At 42.0% G+C, this 19,718-nt stretch overlaps 1 protein-coding gene across 1 annotated transcript in view; it reads left to right on the plus strand.

Moving 5' to 3' along the window:
* The first annotated feature begins 1,687 nt into the window (after positions 1-1,687).
* Positions 1,688-19,718, plus strand: part of LOC128692346 (neprilysin-4) — a 39,145-nt gene continuing 21,114 nt past the window's right edge. Inside the window, exons 1-2 of the mRNA XM_070080570.1 lie at positions 1,688-1,805; positions 19,197-19,322. The gene's annotated coding sequence lies outside the window, so the exon portion shown is untranslated. The remainder of the gene's footprint in view (positions 1,806-19,196; positions 19,323-19,718) is intronic.

Consider the following 19,718-nt stretch of genomic DNA (forward strand, 5'->3'; position numbering starts at 1 on the left):
ACATCACCACACCACTGTAACTACAGGTGACAGAGGTGACATCACCACACCACTGTAACTACAGGTGACAGAGGTGACATCACCACACCACTGTAACTACAGGTGACAGAGGTGACATCACCACACCACTGTAACTACAGGTGACAGAGGTGACATCACCACACCACTGTAACTACAGGTGACAGAGGTGACATCACCACACCACTGTAACTACAGGTGACAGAGGTGACATCACCACACCACTGTAACTACAGGTGACAGAGGTGACATCACCACACCACTGTAACTACAGGTGACAGAGGTGACATCACCACACCACTGTAACTACAGGTGACAGAGGTGACATCACCACACCACTGTAACTACAGGTGACAGAGGTGACATCACCACACCACTGTAACTACAGGTGACAGAGTGACAGAGGTGACTCCACCACACCACAGTAACTACAGGTGACAGAGGTGACATCACCACACCACTGTAACTACAGGTGACAGAGGTGACATCACCACACCACTGTAACTACAGGTGACAGAGGTGACATCACCACACCACTGTAACTACAGGTGACAGAGGTGACATCACCACACCACTGTAACTACAGGTGACAGAGGTGACATCACCACACCACTGTAACTACAGGTGACAGAGGTGACATCACCACACCACTGTAACTACAGGTGACAGAGGTGACATCACCACACCACTGTAACTACAGGTGACAGAGGTGACATCACCACACCACTGTAACTACAGGTGACAGAGGTGACATCACCACACCACTGTAACTACAGGTGACAGAGGTGACATCACCACACCACTGTAACTACAGGTAACAAAACTCTCCAAAGAATTTCCTTTTATATAAATTCATCTGGATAAGAAATATTTTCTTAAGTCTCAACACTGACTGAAAATTTTCATTAATCATCACAATATCATCAACAAAATTTGCGTCCAATAATGTTGCTTAATTTCGCTAAAAATTCTTAAGGTCAGTGTAAATTTGCATAGCCATGTAAATATCAGTGTAAATGTGTAAATAAATGTGTAAATTTTATGATGTTGAAACAGATTTATGCGGATTTATCGCAGAGATTTTTGAGTATTTTCAGGACTGTCTTTGTTGCACTAAGTCTGCATTAAGCAACACTGCATATGTAAAGTGTTGCGTGGTATCTTGCTTGTTGATATTACCTAAATCTATCGTTTACCTGCCCTCTATGTCTATCCTCTCATACACACTAAATGATATGTATCTCTCATGGTATATATATTGGGACATGGGATATATATACACCGAGATATACACATATATATAAATATATATATATGTATAAATATATATATATATATATATATATATATATATATATATATATATATATATATATATATATATATATATATATATATATATATACATATATGCAAAACAACCACTGTGAAAGAATAGAGAAATTCCAAGTGCTTTCGTAATGTTAGTGTATGACAGACAAACATATATAGTCGATTAGTTTCAAACCTGACTAACTTGGTACTGTGTGTGTGTGTGTGTTTGTGTGTGTGTGTGTGTGCGTGTGTGTGTGTGTGTGTGTGTGTGTGTGTGTGTGTGTGTGTGTGTGTGTGTGTGTGTGTGTGTGTGTGTGTGTGTGTGTGTGTGTGTGTGTGTGTGTTTGGCAGCTGGACTGGGAGACCTACCTGGAGACCATCACCTGGAGGAACAACCACACACAGGAAGTGGGAGTCTTCGGTCTGGACTACTTCAAGAAGCTGGTGAGCCTCGTCAGGGAGACAGACAACAGGTACTCTTCTTCACATAGTTTCATGAATGCTCGCTACAGTTATAGTCAGTGTATAAACCTTCCTGATGCATACCCACAAACTGCTTTAGAAAGACACGTGAGCAAACACCAGGACCGAAAACGTTTCGGTCCTGAACCTTGATCATTTCTAACTAGAAGTAATCAATGTTATAATGTTGATCATTTCTAACCACAAGTAATCAAGGTTATAAGGTTGATCAATTTCAACCTGAGGTAATCAAGGTCCCAGGACCGAAACGTTCTCTAATATGTCCTGGTGTTTGCTCATGTGTCTATCTTGATCCTAGGTCGGGGAATTGGGAAAAATTACCGTAAATGGGGTGAAAATGAAAATCTGAGGCTGCTGAAGGCTAAGTTAGATTAGGTTAGTCAGGAAATAGGACAAGTGTTTGCTGACGCTTTTGGTCATCTGACCGAGGCCTTCCGGTGGCTTACCCCTCCACCTCTTTAAAAATTATGGTTTTATTTATAACCACATATAATCACACAACTTTTATCATTTACTGTAGGCGCAATAAACACAAAAATAAAAAAAATGCATAAAAATTGATTAATAAGCGAGGCAAATTATGATAGTTAAATTTTTTTCAAACAAATAATTTTTAATTTCTTAATTGTTAGTTTCTTCAGGTTCCTTATTGAGATTTTTTGTTAAATTTGTCTTTTGCTCTTATTTCATGTATCTTTATTTTTCACTTTATTTTGTTAATTTTGTGCTTTATTTTTTAAAGTTGCTTTATCATACACTTTAGTTTGTATAACTGTATTCTCCATACAAATGGATTCAGTAAACTATTTTGAGTTGGCATGTTTCCTGTGTTTCCCGGACTGTCTGGACCTTCAAGTCTAGTGGGAGAATTTCGTTCTACACAGATTTGTTTCGTGGGTAATATCCCCCCTCTTCCCCCCATAAAATTCTCCCACCCCCGGTCTAAACTAATCATGGTTACTTAATCATTTCCTTGATGAAACTCATTCTCTGTTAAGTCACCTAACTATAAACCTGTTATGATACCTTCTTTATTGGAATTATTTATATTTTATTTACTGGATATATTAGAAAAAATCTAGAGAAGGTAGATGATGTCTGGTAGGAGGCCCCGAGCGGTACTGCCGTAGCTGCAACCATCTTGTTTATGTCTGAGGCCCCGAGCGGTACTGCCGTAGTTGCAACCATATTGTTTATGTCTGAGGCCCCGAGCGGTACTGCCGTAGTTGCAACCATATTGTTTATGTCTGAGGCCCCGAGCGGTACTGCCGTAGCTGCAACCATATTGTTTATGTCTGAGGCCCCGAGCGGTACTGCCGTAGCTGCAACCATATTGTTTATGTCTGAGGCCCCGAGCGGTACAGCCGTAGCTGCAACCATATTGTTTATGTCTGAGGCCCCGAGCGGTACTGCCGTAGCTGCAACCATATTGTTTATGTCTGAGGCCCCGAGCGGTACTGCCGTAGCTGCAACCATCTTGTTTATGTCTGAGGCCCCGAGCGGTACAGCCGTAGCTGCAACCATATTGTTTATGTCTGAGGCCCCGAGCGGTACTGCCGTAGCTGCAACCATATTGTTTATGTCTGAGGCCCCGAGCGGTACTGCCGTAGCTGCAACCATATTGTTTATGTCTGAGGCCCCGAGCGGTACTGCCGTAGCTGCAACCATATTGTTTATGTCTGAGGCCCCGAGCGGTACTGCCGTAGCTGCAACCATATTGTTTATGTCTGAGGCCCCGAGCGGTACTGCCGTAGCTGCAACCATATTGTTTATGTCTGAGGCCCCGAGCGGTACTGCCGTAGCTGCAACCATATTGTTTATGTCTGAGGCCCCGAGCGGTACTGCCGTAGCTGCAACCATATTGTTTATGTCTGAGGCCCCGAGCGGTACTGCCGTAGCTGCAACCATATTGTTTATGTCTGAGGCCCCGAGCGGTACTGCCGTAGCTGCAACCATCTTGTTTATGTCTGAGGCCCCGAGCGGTACTGCCGTAGCTGCAACCATATTGTTTATGTCTGAGGCCCCGAGCGGTACTGCCGTAGCTGCAACCATCTTGTTTATGTCTGAGGCCCCGAGCGGTACAGCCGTAGCTGCAACCATATTGTTTATGTCTGAGGCCCCGAGCGGTACTGCCGTAGCTGCAACCATATTGTTTATGTCTGAGGCCCCGAGCGGTACTGCCGTAGCTGCAACCATATTGTTTATGTCTGAGGCCCCGAGCGGTACTGCCGTAGCTGCAACCATATTGTTTATGTCTGAGGCCCCGAGCGGTACTGCCGTAGCTGCAACCATATTGTTTATGTCTGAGGCCCCGAGCGGTACTGCCGTAGCTGCAACCATCTTGTTTATGTCTGAGGCCCCGAGCGGTACTGCCGTAGCTGCAACCATATTGTTTATGTCTGAGGCCCCGAGCGGTACTGCCGTAGCTGCAACCATCTTGTTTATGTCTGAGGCCCCGAGCGGTACAGCCGTAGCTGCAACCATATTGTTTATGTCTGAGGCCCCGAGCGGTACTGCCGTAGCTGCAACCATATTGTTTATGTCTGAGGCCCCGAGCGGTACTGCCGTAGCTGCAACCATATTGTTTATGTCTGAGGCCCCGAGCGGTACTGCCGTAGTTGCAACCATATTGTTTATGTCTGAGGCCACGAGCGGTACTGCCGTAGTTGCAACCATCTTGTTTATGTCTGAGGCCCCGAGCGGTACTGCCGTAGTTGCAACCATATTGTTTATGTCTGAGGCCCCGAGCGGTACTGCCGTAGTTGCAACCATCTTGTTTATGTCTGAGGCCCCGAGCGGTACTGCCGTAGTTGCAACCATATTGTTTATGTCTGAGTCCCCGAGCGGTACTCCCGTAGTTGCAACCATATTGTTCATGTCTGAGGCCCCGAGCGGTACTGCCGTAGTTGCAACCATATTGTTCATGTCTGAGGCCCCGAGCGGTACTGCCGTAGCTGCAACCATCTTGTTCATGTCTGAGGCCCCGAGCGGTACTGCCGTAGCTGCAACCATATTGTTTATGTCTGAGGCCCCGAGCGGTACTGCCGTAGCTGCAACCATCTTGTTTATGTCTGAGTCCCCGAGCGGTACTCCCGTAGTTGCAACCATATTGTTCATGTCTGAGGCCCCGAGCGGTACTGCCGTAGCTGCAACCATCTTGTTCATGTCTGAGGCACCGAGCGGTACAGCCGCAGTTGCAACCATCTTGTTCATGTCTGAGGCCCCGAGCGGTACTGCCGTAGCTGCAACCATCTTGTTCATGTCTGAGTCACCGAGCGGTACAGCCGCAGTTGCAACCATCTTGTTCAGGTCTGACGCCCCGAGCGGTACTGCCGTAGCTGCAACCATCTTGTTCATGTCTGAGGCACCGAGCGGTACAGCCGCAGTTGCAACCTCTTGTTCATGTCTGAGGCCCCGAGCGGTACTGCCGTAGTTGCAACCATATTGTTTATGTCTGAGTCCCCGAGCGGTACTCCCGTAGTTGCAACCATATTGTTCATGTCTGAGGCCCCGAGCGGTACTGCCGTAGTTGCAACCATATTGTTCATGTCTGAGGCCCCGAGCGGTACTGCCGTAGCTGCAACCATCTTGTTCATGTCTGAGGCCCCGAGCGGTACTGCCGTAGCTGCAACCATCTTGTTCATGTCTGAGGCCCCGAGCGGTACTGCCGTAGCTGCAACCATATTGTTTATGTCTGAGGCCCCGAGCGGTACTGCCGTAGCTGAAACCATCTTGTTTATGTCTGAGTCCCCGAGCGGTACTCCCGTAGTTGCAACCATATTGTTCATGTCTGAGGCCCCGAGCGGTACTGCCGTAGCTGCAACCATCTTGTTCATGTCTGAGGCACCGAGCGGTACAGCCGCAGTTGCAACCATCTTGTTCATGTCTGAGGCCCCGAGCGGTACTGCCGTAGCTGCAACCATCTTGTTCATGTCTGAGTCACCGAGCGGTACAGCCGCAGTTGCAACCATCTTGTTCATGTCTGAGGCCCCGAGCGGTACTGCCGTAGCTGCAACCATCTTGTTCATGTCTGAGGCACCGAGCGGTACAGCCGCAGTTGCAACCATCTTGTTCATGTCTGAGGCCCCGAGCGGTACTGCCGTAGTTGCAACCATCTTGTTTATGTCTGAGGCCCCGAGCGGTACTGCCGTAGTTGCAACCATCTTGTTTATGTCTGAGGCCCCGAGCGGTACTCCCGTAGTTGCAACCATATTGTTCATGTCTGAGGCCCCGAGCGGTACTGCCGTAGTTGCAACCATATTGTTCATGTCTGAGGCCCCGAGCGGTACTGCCGTAGCTGCAACCATATTGTTTATGTCTGAGGCCCCGAGCGGTACTGCCGTAGCTGCAACCATCTTGTTCATGTCTGAGGCCCAGAGCGGTACAGCCGCAGCTGCAACCATCTTGTTCATGTCTGAGGCCCCGAGCGGTACTGCCGTAGCTGCAACCATAGTGTTTATGTCTGAGGCCCCGAGCGGTACTGCCGTAGTTGCAACCATCTTGTTTATGTCTGAGGCCCCGAGCGGTACTGCCGTAGTTGCAACCATATTGTTTATGTCTGAGTCCCCGAGCGGTACTCCCGTAGTTGCAACCATATTGTTCATGTCTGAGGCCCCGAGCGGTACTGCCGTAGTTGCAACCATATTGTTCATGTCTGAGGCCCCGAGCGGTACTGCCGTAGCTGCAACCATCTTGTTCATGTCTGAGGCCCCGAGCGGTACTGCCGTAGCTGCAACCATCTTGTTCATGTCTGAGGCCCCGAGCGGTACTGCCGTAGCTGCAACCATATTGTTTATGTCTGAGGCCCCGAGCGGTACTGCCGTAGCTGCAACCATCTTGTTTATGTCTGAGTCCCCGAGCGGTACTCCCGTAGTTGCAACCATATTGTTCATGTCTGAGGCCCCGAGCGGTACTGCCGTAGCTGCAACCATCTTGTTCATGTCTGAGGCACCGAGCGGTACAGCCGCAGTTGCAACCATCTTGTTCATGTCTGAGGCCCCGAGCGGTACTGCCGTAGCTGCAACCATCTTGTTCATGTCTGAGTCACCGAGCGGTACAGCCGCAGTTGCAACCATCTTGTTCAGGTCTGAGGCCCCGAGCGGTACTGCCGTAGCTGCAACCATCTTGTTCATGTCTGAGGCACCGAGCGGTACAGCCGCAGTTGCAGCCTCTTGTTCATGTCTGAGGCCCCGAGCGGTACTGCCGTAGTTGCAACCATATTGTTTATGTCTGAGTCCCCGAGCGGTACTCCCGTAGTTGCAACCATATTGTTCATGTCTGAGGCCCCGAGCGGTACTGCCGTAGTTGCAACCATATTGTTCATGTCTGAGGCCCCGAGCGGTACTGCCGTAGCTGCAACCATCTTGTTCATGTCTGAGGCCCCGAGCGGTACTGCCGTAGCTGCAACCATCTTGTTCATGTCTGAGGCCCCGAGCGGTACTGCCGTAGCTGCAACCATATTGTTTATGTCTGAGGCCCCGAGCGGTACTGCCGTAGCTGAAACCATCTTGTTTATGTCTGAGTCCCCGAGCGGTACTCCCGTAGTTGCAACCATATTGTTCATGTCTGAGGCCCCGAGCGGTACTGCCGTAGCTGCAACCATCTTGTTCATGTCTGAGGCACCGAGCGGTACAGCCGCAGTTGCAACCATCTTGTTCATGTCTGAGGCCCCGAGCGGTACTGCCGTAGCTGCAACCATCTTGTTCATGTCTGAGTCACCGAGCGGTACAGCCGCAGTTGCAACCATCTTGTTCATGTCTGAGGCCCCGAGCGGTACTGCCGTAGCTGCAACCATCTTGTTCATGTCTGAGGCACCGAGCGGTACAGCCGCAGTTGCAACCATCTTGTTCATGTCTGAGGCCCCGAGCGGTACTGCCGTAGTTGCAACCATCTTGTTTATGTCTGAGGCCCCGAGCGGTACTGCCGTAGTTGCAACCATCTTGTTTATGTCTGAGGCCCCGAGCGGTACTGCCGTAGTTGCAACCATCTTGTTTATGTCTGAGTCCCCGAGCGGTACTCCCGTAGTTGCAACCATATTGTTCATGTCTGAGGCCCCGAGCGGTACTGCCGTAGTTGCAACCATATTGTTCACGTCTGAGGCCCCGAGCGGTACTGCCGTAGCTGCAACCATATTGTTTATGTCTGAGGCCCCGAGCGGTACTGCCGTAGTTGCAACCATCTTGTTCATGTCTGAGGCCCCGAGCGGTACAGCCGTAGTTGCAACCATCTTGTTCATGTCTGAGGCCCCGAGCGGTACTGCCGTAGCTGCAACCATATTGTTTATGTCTGAGGCCCCGAGCGGTACTGCCGTAGTTGCAACCATCTTGTTCATGTCTGAGGCCCCGAGCGGTACTGCCGTAGTTGCAACCATCTTGTTCATGTCTGAGGCCCCGAGCGGTACAGCCGCAGCTGCAACCATCTTGTTCATGTCTGAGGCCCCGAGCGGTACTGCCGTAGCTGCAACCATCTTGTTTATGTCTGAGGCCCCGAGCGGTACTGCCGTAGCTGCAACCATCTTGTTCATGTCTGAGGCCCCGAGCGGTACAGCCGCAGCTGCAACCATATTGTTTATGTCTGAGGCCCCGAGCGGTACTGCCGTAGCTGCAACCATCTTGTTCATGTCTGAGGCCCCGAGCGGTACTGCCGTAGCTGCAACCATCTTGTTTATGTCTGAGGCCCCGAGCGGTACTGCCGTAGCTGCAACCATCTTGTTCATGTCTGAGGCCCCGAGCGGTACTGCCGTAGCTGCAACCATATTGTTTATGTCTGAGGCCCCGAGCGGTACTGCCGTAGCTGCAACCATCTTGTTCATGTCTGAGGCCCCGAGCGGTACTGCCGTAGCTGCAACCATATTGTTTATGTCTGAGGCCCCGAGCGGTACTCCCGTAGCTGCAACCATCTTGTTCATGTCTGAGGCCCCGAGCGGTACAGCCGCAGCTGCAACCATCTTGTTCATGTCAGTAGTAAACCATTGCTTGGGGCCTCATACGAGTGAAACACCTTGTACTAAGTCATAGTTGTGCTGAAAGAAACTCTTAGGCCTTACATGAGGTAAGAAGGAAGGAACGAAGGAAAGAAGGAAGGAAGGAAGAGCAATTACCGCTGTGATGGTCACATCTAAGACATTTAATAAAGTGGATCAGTTTATTCTTTGGATTATGTTTGTTAACAGAAGAATCTGCACTCATATTGTATGTTATTAATTATTATAATTATTATTTAAGAAAGCAACAGACAAGAATTTTGTGGACTAGTAAAAAGAAAAAAAGACTATTTTATTATTCTTTTGGCTGATTTGAAATGATTTAAAAAAAATAATTCGCCATTTTGATGAAACAATTGTGCTGTTTATATTTTGAAATTAACACAGTAAAATAAATTGTTTGGAAGTGCGTGACAATGTGTGGCACTGCGTGACAATGTGTGGCACTGCGTGACAATGTGTGGCACTGCGTGACACTGTGTGGCACTGCGTGACAATGTGTGGCACTGCGTGACAATGTGTGGCACTGCGTGACACTGTGTGGCACTGCGTGACAATGTGTGGCACTGCGTGACAATGTGTGGCACTGCGTGACAATGTGTGGCACTGCGTGACACTGTGTGGCACTGCGTGACAATGTGTGGCACTGCGTGACACTGTGTGGCACTGCGTGACAATGTGTGGCACTGCGTGACAATGTGTGGCACTGCGTGACACTGTGTGGCACTGCGTGACAATGTGTGGCACTGCGTGACAATGTGTGGCACTGCGTGACAATGTGTGGCACTGCGTGACAATGTGTGGCACTGCGTTACAATGTGTGGCACTGCGTGACACTGTGTGGCCCTGCGTGCCACTGTGTGGCACTGCGTGACACTGTGTGGCACTGCGTGACAATGTGTGGCACTGCGTGACAATGTGTGGCACTGCGTGACAATGTGTGGCACTGCGTGACAATGTGTGGCACTGCGTGACAATGTGTGGCACTGCGTGACAATGTGTGGCACTGCGTGACAATGTGTGGCACTGCGTGACAATGTGTGGCACTGCGTGACACTGTGTGGCACTGCGTGACAATGTGTGGCACTGCGTGACAATGTGTGGCACTGCGTGAAAATGTGTGGCACTGCGTGACAATGTGTGGCACTGCGTGACAATGTGTGGCACTGCGTGAAAATGTGTGGCACTGCGTGAAAATGTGTGGCACTGCGTGAAAATGTGTGGCACTGTGTGACAATGTGTGGCACTGCGTGACAATGTGTGGCACTGCGTGACAATGTGTGGCACTGCGTGACAATGTGTGGCACTGCGTGAAAATGTGTGGCACTGCGTGACAATGTGTGGCACTGCGTGACAATGTGTGGCACTGCGTGACAATGTGTGGCACTGCGTGACAATGTGTGGCACTGCGTGACAATGTGTGGCACTGCGTGACAATGTGTGGCACTGCGTGACAATGTGTGGCACTGCGTGACAATGTGTGGCACTGCGTGACAATGTGTGGCACTGCGTGACAATGTGTGGCACTGCGTGACAATGTGTGGCACTGCGTGACAATGTGTGGCACTGCGTGACAATGTGTGGCACTGCGTGACACTGTGTGGCACTGCGTGACAATGTGTGGCACTGCGTGACAATGTGTGGCACTGCGTGACAATGTGTGGCACTGCGTGACAATGTGTGGCATTGCGTGAAAATGTGTGGCACTGCGTGACAATGTGTGGCACTGCGTGACAATGTGTGGCACTGCGTGACAATGTGTGGCATTGCGTGAAAATGTGTGGCACTGCGTGAAAATGTGTGGCACTGCGTGAAAATGTGTGGCACTGCGTGACAATGTGTGGCACTGCGTGACAATGTGTGGCACTGCGTGACAATGTGTGGCTCTGCGTGACAATGTGTGGCACTCCGTGACAATGTGTGGCACTGCGTGACAATGTGTGGCACTGCGTGACAATGTGTGGCATTGCGTGAAAATGTGTGGCACTGCGTGACAATGTATGGCACTGCGTGACAATGTGTGGCACTGCGTGACAATGTGTGGCACTGCGTGACAATGTGTGGCATTGCGTGACAATGTGTGGCATTGCGTGAAAATGTGTGGCACTGCGTGACAATGTGTGGCACTGCGTGACAATGTGTGGCATTGCGTGAAAATGTGTGGCACTGCGTGACAATGTATGGCACTGCGTGACAATGTGTGGCACTGCGTGACAATGTGTGGCACTGCGTGACAATGTGTGGCACTGCGTGACAATGTGTGGCACTGCGTGACAATATGTGGCACTGCGTGACAATGTGTGGCACTGCGTGAAAATGTGTGGCACTGCGTGACAATGTGTGGCACTGCGTGACAATGTGTGGCACTGCGTGACAATATGTGGCACTGCGTGACAATGTGTGGCACTGCGTGACAATGTGTGGCACTGCGTGACAATGTGTGGCACTGCGTGACAATGTGTGGCACTGCGTGACAATGTGTGGCACTGCGTGACAATGTGTGGCACTGCGTGACAATGTGTGGCACTGCGTGACAATGTGTGGCACTGCGTGACAGTATAAGATCTTCTAAGAGTTTAGATCAGCTTAAATATTTGCGTCACTACTTACGACGTTATTCGTTAGGGAGTAAGACGGTGGAAATAACTTCATTTGTTGTATACGAAAAATAATTTTCTTTTTTGAGGGAGAACTTTAAAAAGAATTAATTCTGATACATTTAAATCATGTTGCGAGGTTCATGATGCATTGCAGCTATGAAATACTTATCAGGCTTTGAGTCGTACGAATTTTAATATACTTAAATTTGCTTTTTCAAATAATTTGAAAAAAAAAATTATTTCTCAGTCAGCGGCAGGATTCGAATCTGCGCACACTATCAAACGACACAGTGCTTTCAGTACTATGTATTTTGATAGAGTTTATAGGTTCGCATCCTGCAGTGGACTGAGAGATAATATTTAATAATTCTGCATATTACACTTCAGTCTTGCTAACATTTAAAACGTGAATATTTCTTTCTCCCTGACCTTTCACAGCCAGATATTAAAACATATTGTATAATTTACTTTTTGCAAATAATTTGGCCATATTAAAGCATAGAATAAGTTTGCAATAAAGTCATGAGCCAAGAAGAGGTACGGTTATATACCTGTTTGTTAGAATTGTTTTAGCAGTCTTCCAATGTGTTCTATACAAGTTGTGTGAAAAATGACGTAGTTACCCACTTACAGTTTTGTTGGTGATCATGTACACTGATGGATCACGTCTTTATTACGACACTATGAAGCTTTATTACGACACTATGAAGCTTTATTACGACACTATGAAGCTTTATTACGACACTATGAAGCTTTATTACGACACTATGAAGCTTTATTACGACACTATGAAGCTTTATTACGACACTATGAAGCTTTATTACGACACTATGAAGCTTTATTACGACACTATGAAGCTTTATTACAACACTATGAAGCTTTATTACATTATGAACCTTTATTACAACACTATGAAGCTTTATTACAACACTATGAAGCTTTATTACATTATGAAGCTTTATTACAACACTATGAAGCTTTATTACATTATGAAGCTTTATTACAACACTATGAAGCTTTATTACAACACTATGAAGCTTTATTACATTATGAAGCTTTATTACAACACTATGAAGCTTTATTACATTATGAAGCTTTATTACAACACTATGAAGCTTTATTACAACACTATGAAGCTTTATTAAAACACTATGAAGCTTTATTACATTATGAAGCTTTATTACAACATTATGAAGCTTTATTACAACACTATGAAGCTTTATTACATTATGAAGCTTTATTACAACACTATGAAGCTTTATTACATTATGAAGCTTTATTACAACACTATGAAGCTTTATTACAACACTATGAAGCTTTATTACAACACTATGAAGCTTTATTACATTATGAAGCTTTATTACAACACTATGAAGCTTTATTACAACATTATGAAGCTTTATTACATTATGAAGCTTTATTACAACACTATGAAGCTTTATTACATTATGAAGCTTTATTACAACACAATGAAGCTTTATTACAACACTATGAAGCTTTATTACAACACTATGAAGCTTTATTACAACATTATGAAGCTTTATTACAACACTATGAAGCTTTATTACAACACTATGAAGCTTTATTACATTATGAAGCTTTATTACAACACAATGAAGCTTTATTACAACAATATGAAGCTTTATTACAACACTATGAAGCTTTATTACAACATTATGAAGCTTTATTACAACATTATGAAGCTTTATTACAACACTATGAAGCTTTATTACATTATGAAGCTTTATTACAACACTATGAAGCTTTATTACATTATGAAGCTTTATTACAACACTATGAAGCTTTATTACAACACTATGAAGCTTTATTACAACATTATGAAGCTTTATTACAACACTATGAAGCTTTATTACATTATGAAGCTTTATTACAACACTATGAAGCTTTATTACATTATGAAGCTTTATTACAACACTATGAAGCTTTATTACAACACAATGAAGCTTTATTACATTATGAAGCTTTATTACAAAACTATGAAGCTTTATTACATTATGAAGCTTTATTACAACACTATGAAGCTTTATTACATTATGAAGTTTTATTACAACACTATGAAGCTTTATTACATTATGAAGCTTTATTACAACACTATGAAGCTTTATTACAACACTATGAAGCTTTATTACAACATTATGAAGCTTTATTACAACATTATGAAGCTTTATTACAACACTATGAAGCTTTATTACAACATTATGAAGCTTTATTACAACATTATGAAGCTTTATTACAACATTATGAAGCTTTATTACAACACTATGAAGCTTTATTACAACACTATGAAGCTTTATTACAACATTATGAACCTTTATTACAACATTATGAAGCTTTATTACAACATTATGAAGCTTTATTACAACACTATGAAACTTTATTACAACATTATGAAGCTTTATTACAACACTATGAAGCTTTATTACAACACTATGAAGCTTTATTACATTATGAAGCTTTATTACAACACTATGAAGCTTTATTACATTATGAAACTTTATTACAACACTATGAAGCTTTATTACATTATGAAGCTTTATTACAACACTATGAAGCTTTATTACATTATGAAACTTTATTACAACACTATGAAGCTTTATTACATTATGAAGCTTTATTACAACACTATGAAGCTTTATTACATTATGAAACTTTATTACAACACTATGAAGCTTTATTACATTATGAAGCTTTATTACAACACTATGAAGCTTTATTACATTATGAAACTTTATTACAACACTATGAAGCTTTATTACATTTTGAAGCTTTATTACAACACTATGAAGCTTTATTACAACACTATGAAGCTTTATTACAACATTATGAAGCTTTATTACAACATTATGAAGCTTTATTACAACACTATGAAGCTTTATTACAACATTATGAAGCTTTATTACAACATTATGAAGCTTTATTACAACATTATGAAGCTTTATTACAACACTATGAAGCTTTATTACAACACTATGAAGCTTTATTACAACATTATGAAGCTTTATTACAACATTATGAAGCTTTATTACAACACTATGAAGCTTTGTTACATTATGAAGCTTTATTACAACACTATGAAGCTTTATTACATTATGAAGCTTTATTACAACACTATGAAGCTTTATTACATTATGAAGCTTTATTACAACACTATGAAGCTTTATTACATTATGAAGCTTTATTACAACACTATGAAGCTTTATTACATTATGAAGCTTTATTACAACACTATGAATCTTTATTACATTATGAAGCTTTATTACAACACTATGAAGCTTTATTACAACACTATGAAGCTTTATTACAACATTATGAAGCTTTATTACAACATTATGAAGCTTTATTACAACACTATGAAGCTTTATTACAACATTATGAAGCTTTATTACAACATTATGAAGCTTTATTACAACATTATGAAGCTTTATTACAACACTATGAAGCTTTATTACAACATTATGAAGCTTTATTACAACATTATGAAGCTTTATTACAACATTATGAAGCTTTATTACAACATTATGAAGCTTTATTACAACATTATGAAGCTTTATTACAACACTATGAAGCTTTATTACAACATTATGAAGCTTTATTACAACATTATGAAGCTTTATTACAACACTATGAAGCTTTATTACAACACTATGAAGCTTTATTACAACATTATGAAGCTTTATTACAACATTATGAAGCTTTATTACAACACTATGAAGCTTTATTACAACACTATGAAGCTTTATTACAACACTATGAAGCTTTATTACAACACTATGAAGCTTTATTACAACATTATGAAGCTTTATTACAACACTATGAAGCTTTATTACAACATTATGAAGCTTTATTACAACACTATGAAGCTTTATTACATTATGAAGCTTTATTACAACACTATGAAGCTTTATTACTATGAACATTACAACACTATGAAGCTTTATTACATTATGAAACTTTATTACAACACTATGAAGCTTTATTACAACATTATGAAGCTTTATTACAACATTATGAAGCTTTATTACAACATTATGAAGCTTTATTACAACATTATGAAGCTTTATTACAACATTATGAAGCTTTATTACAACACTATGAAGCTTTATTACAACATTATGAAGCTTTATTACAACACTATGAAGCTTTATTACAACATTATGAAGCTTTATTACAACATTATGAAGCTTTATTACAACATTATGAAGCTTTATTACAACATTATGAAGCTTTATTGCAACATTATGAAGCTTTATTACAACACTATGAAGCTTTATTACAACATTATGAAGCTTTATTACAACATTATGAAGCTTTTTTACAACATTATGAAGCTTTATTACAACATTATGAAGCTTTATTACAACATTATGAAGCTTTATTACAACATTATGAAGCTTTATTACAACATTATGAAGCTTTATTACAACACTATGAAGCTTTATTACAACACTATAAAGCCTTATTACAACATTATGAAGCTTTATTACAACACTATGAAGCTTTATTACAACACTATGAAGCTTTATTACAACACTATGAAGCTTTATTACAACATTATGAAGCTTTATTACAACACTATTAAGCTTTATTACAACGCTATAAAGCCTTATTACAACATTATGAAGCTTTATTACAACACTATTAAGCTTTATTACAACACTATGAAGCTTTATTACAACACTATGAAGCTTTATTACAACACTATGAAGCTTTATTACAACATTATGAAACTTTATTACAACACTATGAAGCTTTATTACAAGACTATGAAGCTTTATTGCGACATTATGAAGCTTTATTACAACATTATGAAGCTTTATTACAACACTATTAAGCTTTATTACAACGCTATAAAGCCTTATTACAACATTATGAAGCTTTATTACAACATTATGAAGCTTTATTACAACACTATAAAGCCTTATTACAACACTATGAAGCTTTATTACAACATTATGAAGCTTTATTACAACACTATGAAGCTTTATTACAACACTATAAAGCCTTATTACAACATTATGAAGCTTTATTACAACACTATGAAGCTTTATTACAACATTATGAAGCTTTATTACAACATTATGAAGCTTTATTACAACATTATGAAGCCTTATTACAACATTATGAAGCTTTATTACAACATTATGAAGCTTTATTACAACATTATGAAGCTTTATTACAACACTATAAAGCCTTATTACAACATTATGAAGCTTTATTACAACATTATGAAGCTTTATTACAACACTATGAAGCTTTATTGCAACACTATAAAGCCTTATTACAACATTATGAAGCTTTATTACAACACTAAAGCCTTATTACAACACTATAAAGCTTTATTACAACACTATTAAGCTTTATTACAACACTCTAAAGCCTTATTACAACACTATAAAGCCTTATTACAACACTATAAATCCTTATTACAACACTATAAAGCCTTATTACAACACTATAAAGCCTTATTACAACACTATAAAGCCTTATTACAACATTATGAAGCTTTATTACAACACTATGAAGCTTTATACAACACTATGAAGCTTTATTACAACACTATTTATCTTTATTACAAGCTTTAATATTTGAGAAACGATCATTCTATATTCATTGATCTCACTTGTAAAACAGAGATATCACGTGTTATATATTTCCCACCTTCTCTGATACATACTCTGTTTTCTTTTATTTCTGGCTGTGATGAAGAGTTAGAATAAGGTGACCACAAACTCTTGTAGTAAACAGAAGTCTGACTAGCTACGTGCACCTCAGATACCTATATTTTACGTGGTTATATGTGGTGTAAATATTGACTAATACCATTGTTACTTATACTAATGTTGTTGCAACTATTACTACTACTACTATTATTACTACTACTACTACTACTACTACTACTACTACTACTACTACTACTACTACTACTACTACTACTACTACTACTACTACTACTACTACTACTACCACTGCTATTACTTCTACTGTTATCACTGCTATTACTACTATCACTACTATTGCTTCTATTAATGGTACTATACACAAATAACCCGCACATGGAAGAAAAGAGCTTACGACGACGTTTCGGTCCGACTTGGACCATTTACAAAGTCACACTAACTAGAAGTGGATGACATCTTTGCTCTGTGGCCTCATGACTCTAGTCTCTTCCAACCTTTTCTTAAAGCTCTTAATAATCTTGTCCCTTCCATTAAGTTTAAAGCTGAATAGGAGTCTAATTCCTTGCTTCTTTTCCCTGATGTTCATGTCCACCGCTCAGATACAGGTTTTGCCTTTTCCGTTTACCGCAAACCTATTTACAGTGACATGTACATTCACTACTTTTCTTATCATGCTTCCTCTGTCAAGAAAAGTGTTCTTATCTCCCTCTTTCTCCGTGCTCTCCGCATTTGTGATCCTCAGTTCCTTTAATCAGAAATTTTCACTCTTCATAATTCGTTTTCCCGTCTTGGCTACCCTTCCCATTTCATAGACTCTGCCCTCTCACGTGCTAAACGTAATTTCTTCTCTCCCAAACTCTCTACTTCAGGGAACTCTCCTGTCCTCTGCCTTCCCTATATTTCCGGTCTTTCTAACCTCAACAACTCTCTCCGTTCCTAAGACATCAAGCTTACTTTTCGCCAGACAAACACTCTTCGCACCAATCTAGTTCATACCTCTCCTCCCTCTACTGATGTTCCTGGTGTCTACTCTATTGTCTTCCTCCTCCTGTCCTCTTCAGTATTTTGAGGAAACTGGTCGATCTCTTTCTGACAGACTTAGAGAGCACAAAAATAGTGTTAGGCTTGCCGACACTAACAATGCTCTTTTCTGTCACGTCAGAGATCACAGCCATCCTATAGACTGGTCTTCTGCTAAAGCTGTCTTCCCTTCTTTCAACTTTAACAGTCGCCGTCTTGTTGAATCCTCCCTAATACACAACTTTCCTTGTATGAATCTTAGTCCTGGCTTCGTCTCTGTAGATGCCTTCCTCTCCCACTACATTGTAAAATGCTCCAAACTTCAGAACACCCGTGACTTAACCTGATTCCTCCTATTTCTTCTTCTCCCTCTTCCCTTTTCCTCTTTCCTTTTTCTTTTCTGGGTTGTCTTTGTTTCCTCTGCCTTGTTCCTTCATTATTTATTTTATTATTTACCCCCCCCCCACCTCTGTGTTCTTGCTCTCCCTCTGTGGGCACCTAGCTCCCTTGCAGTGCTCCCCTCTCTTAGTATTTGACTGGCTCCTCCTCCTTACTTCCCCACCACTACTTCCTTCCACCTTCGCCACTACTACTACTACTACTACTACTACTACTACTTCCACTACCAATTCCCGCCTATAAATACCCGTCCTGCTCTACTTCTGGTTAGTGTGACTTCGTAAATGGTCCAAGTCGGACCGAAACGTCGTCATAAGCTTCTCTCTTCTATGTGCGGGTTATTTGTGTATCGTTCCAGTCACGGTATTGTGCCTTTTTTGTTATTTATTAGTACTATTACTACTACGGTATGGAGTTTTGAGACTCTCTGACCACGGGTTCTAACCCCACCCGTGGTATGGTTTGTTTGCAATCATGTCATTACGAATTCGTGAGTCACTATTACTAGTTTCTAATTCTGCTACTACCAATAATAAAAATTATAATAATAATAATAATAATAATAATAATAATAATAATAATAATAATAATAATAATAATAATAATATTATTATTATTATTATTATTATTATTATTATTATTATTATTATTATTATTATTATTATTAATGTTTACCTACAGAACCATCAGTAACTACCTGTTATGGCGGTTCGTGAAGAACCGCATCAGTAACCTGAGCGAGAAATTCATCCAGGTGAAGCAGACTTATATCAAGGTTCTCTTTGGTCGCAATAGTCAGCCAGAGCGGTAAGTAGGCCGGTAGGCTGGGGTTTTATTGGCTAGGCCGAGAGTTCACAAGATAGGCCTTGGTGATGTCCTTTATAACTCTACTGAAGTCTATCATTTCAGGCTGATAGACTTTTTTCTTTTTACAAAAGTTTTATTGTCTTATGACCCCCATTAAAAACTTTGTTATTTAATCTATCAGTACCTCACCTGTACTTCCCGTGTACTTCCCGTGTACTTCCCGTGTACTTCCCGTGTACTTCCCGTGTACTTCCTGCGTACTTCCCGTGTACTTCCCGTGTACTTCCCGTGTACTTCCTGTGTACTCACCTGTACTTCCCGTGTACTTCCTGTGTACTTCCTGTGTACTTCCGTGTACTTCCCGTGTACTTCCCGTGTACTTCCCGTGTACTTCCC

Source organism: Cherax quadricarinatus, chromosome 6 (assembly GCF_038502225.1).
Source record: "Cherax quadricarinatus isolate ZL_2023a chromosome 6, ASM3850222v1, whole genome shotgun sequence".
Classification (NCBI taxonomy): domain Eukaryota; kingdom Metazoa; phylum Arthropoda; class Malacostraca; order Decapoda; family Parastacidae; genus Cherax; species Cherax quadricarinatus.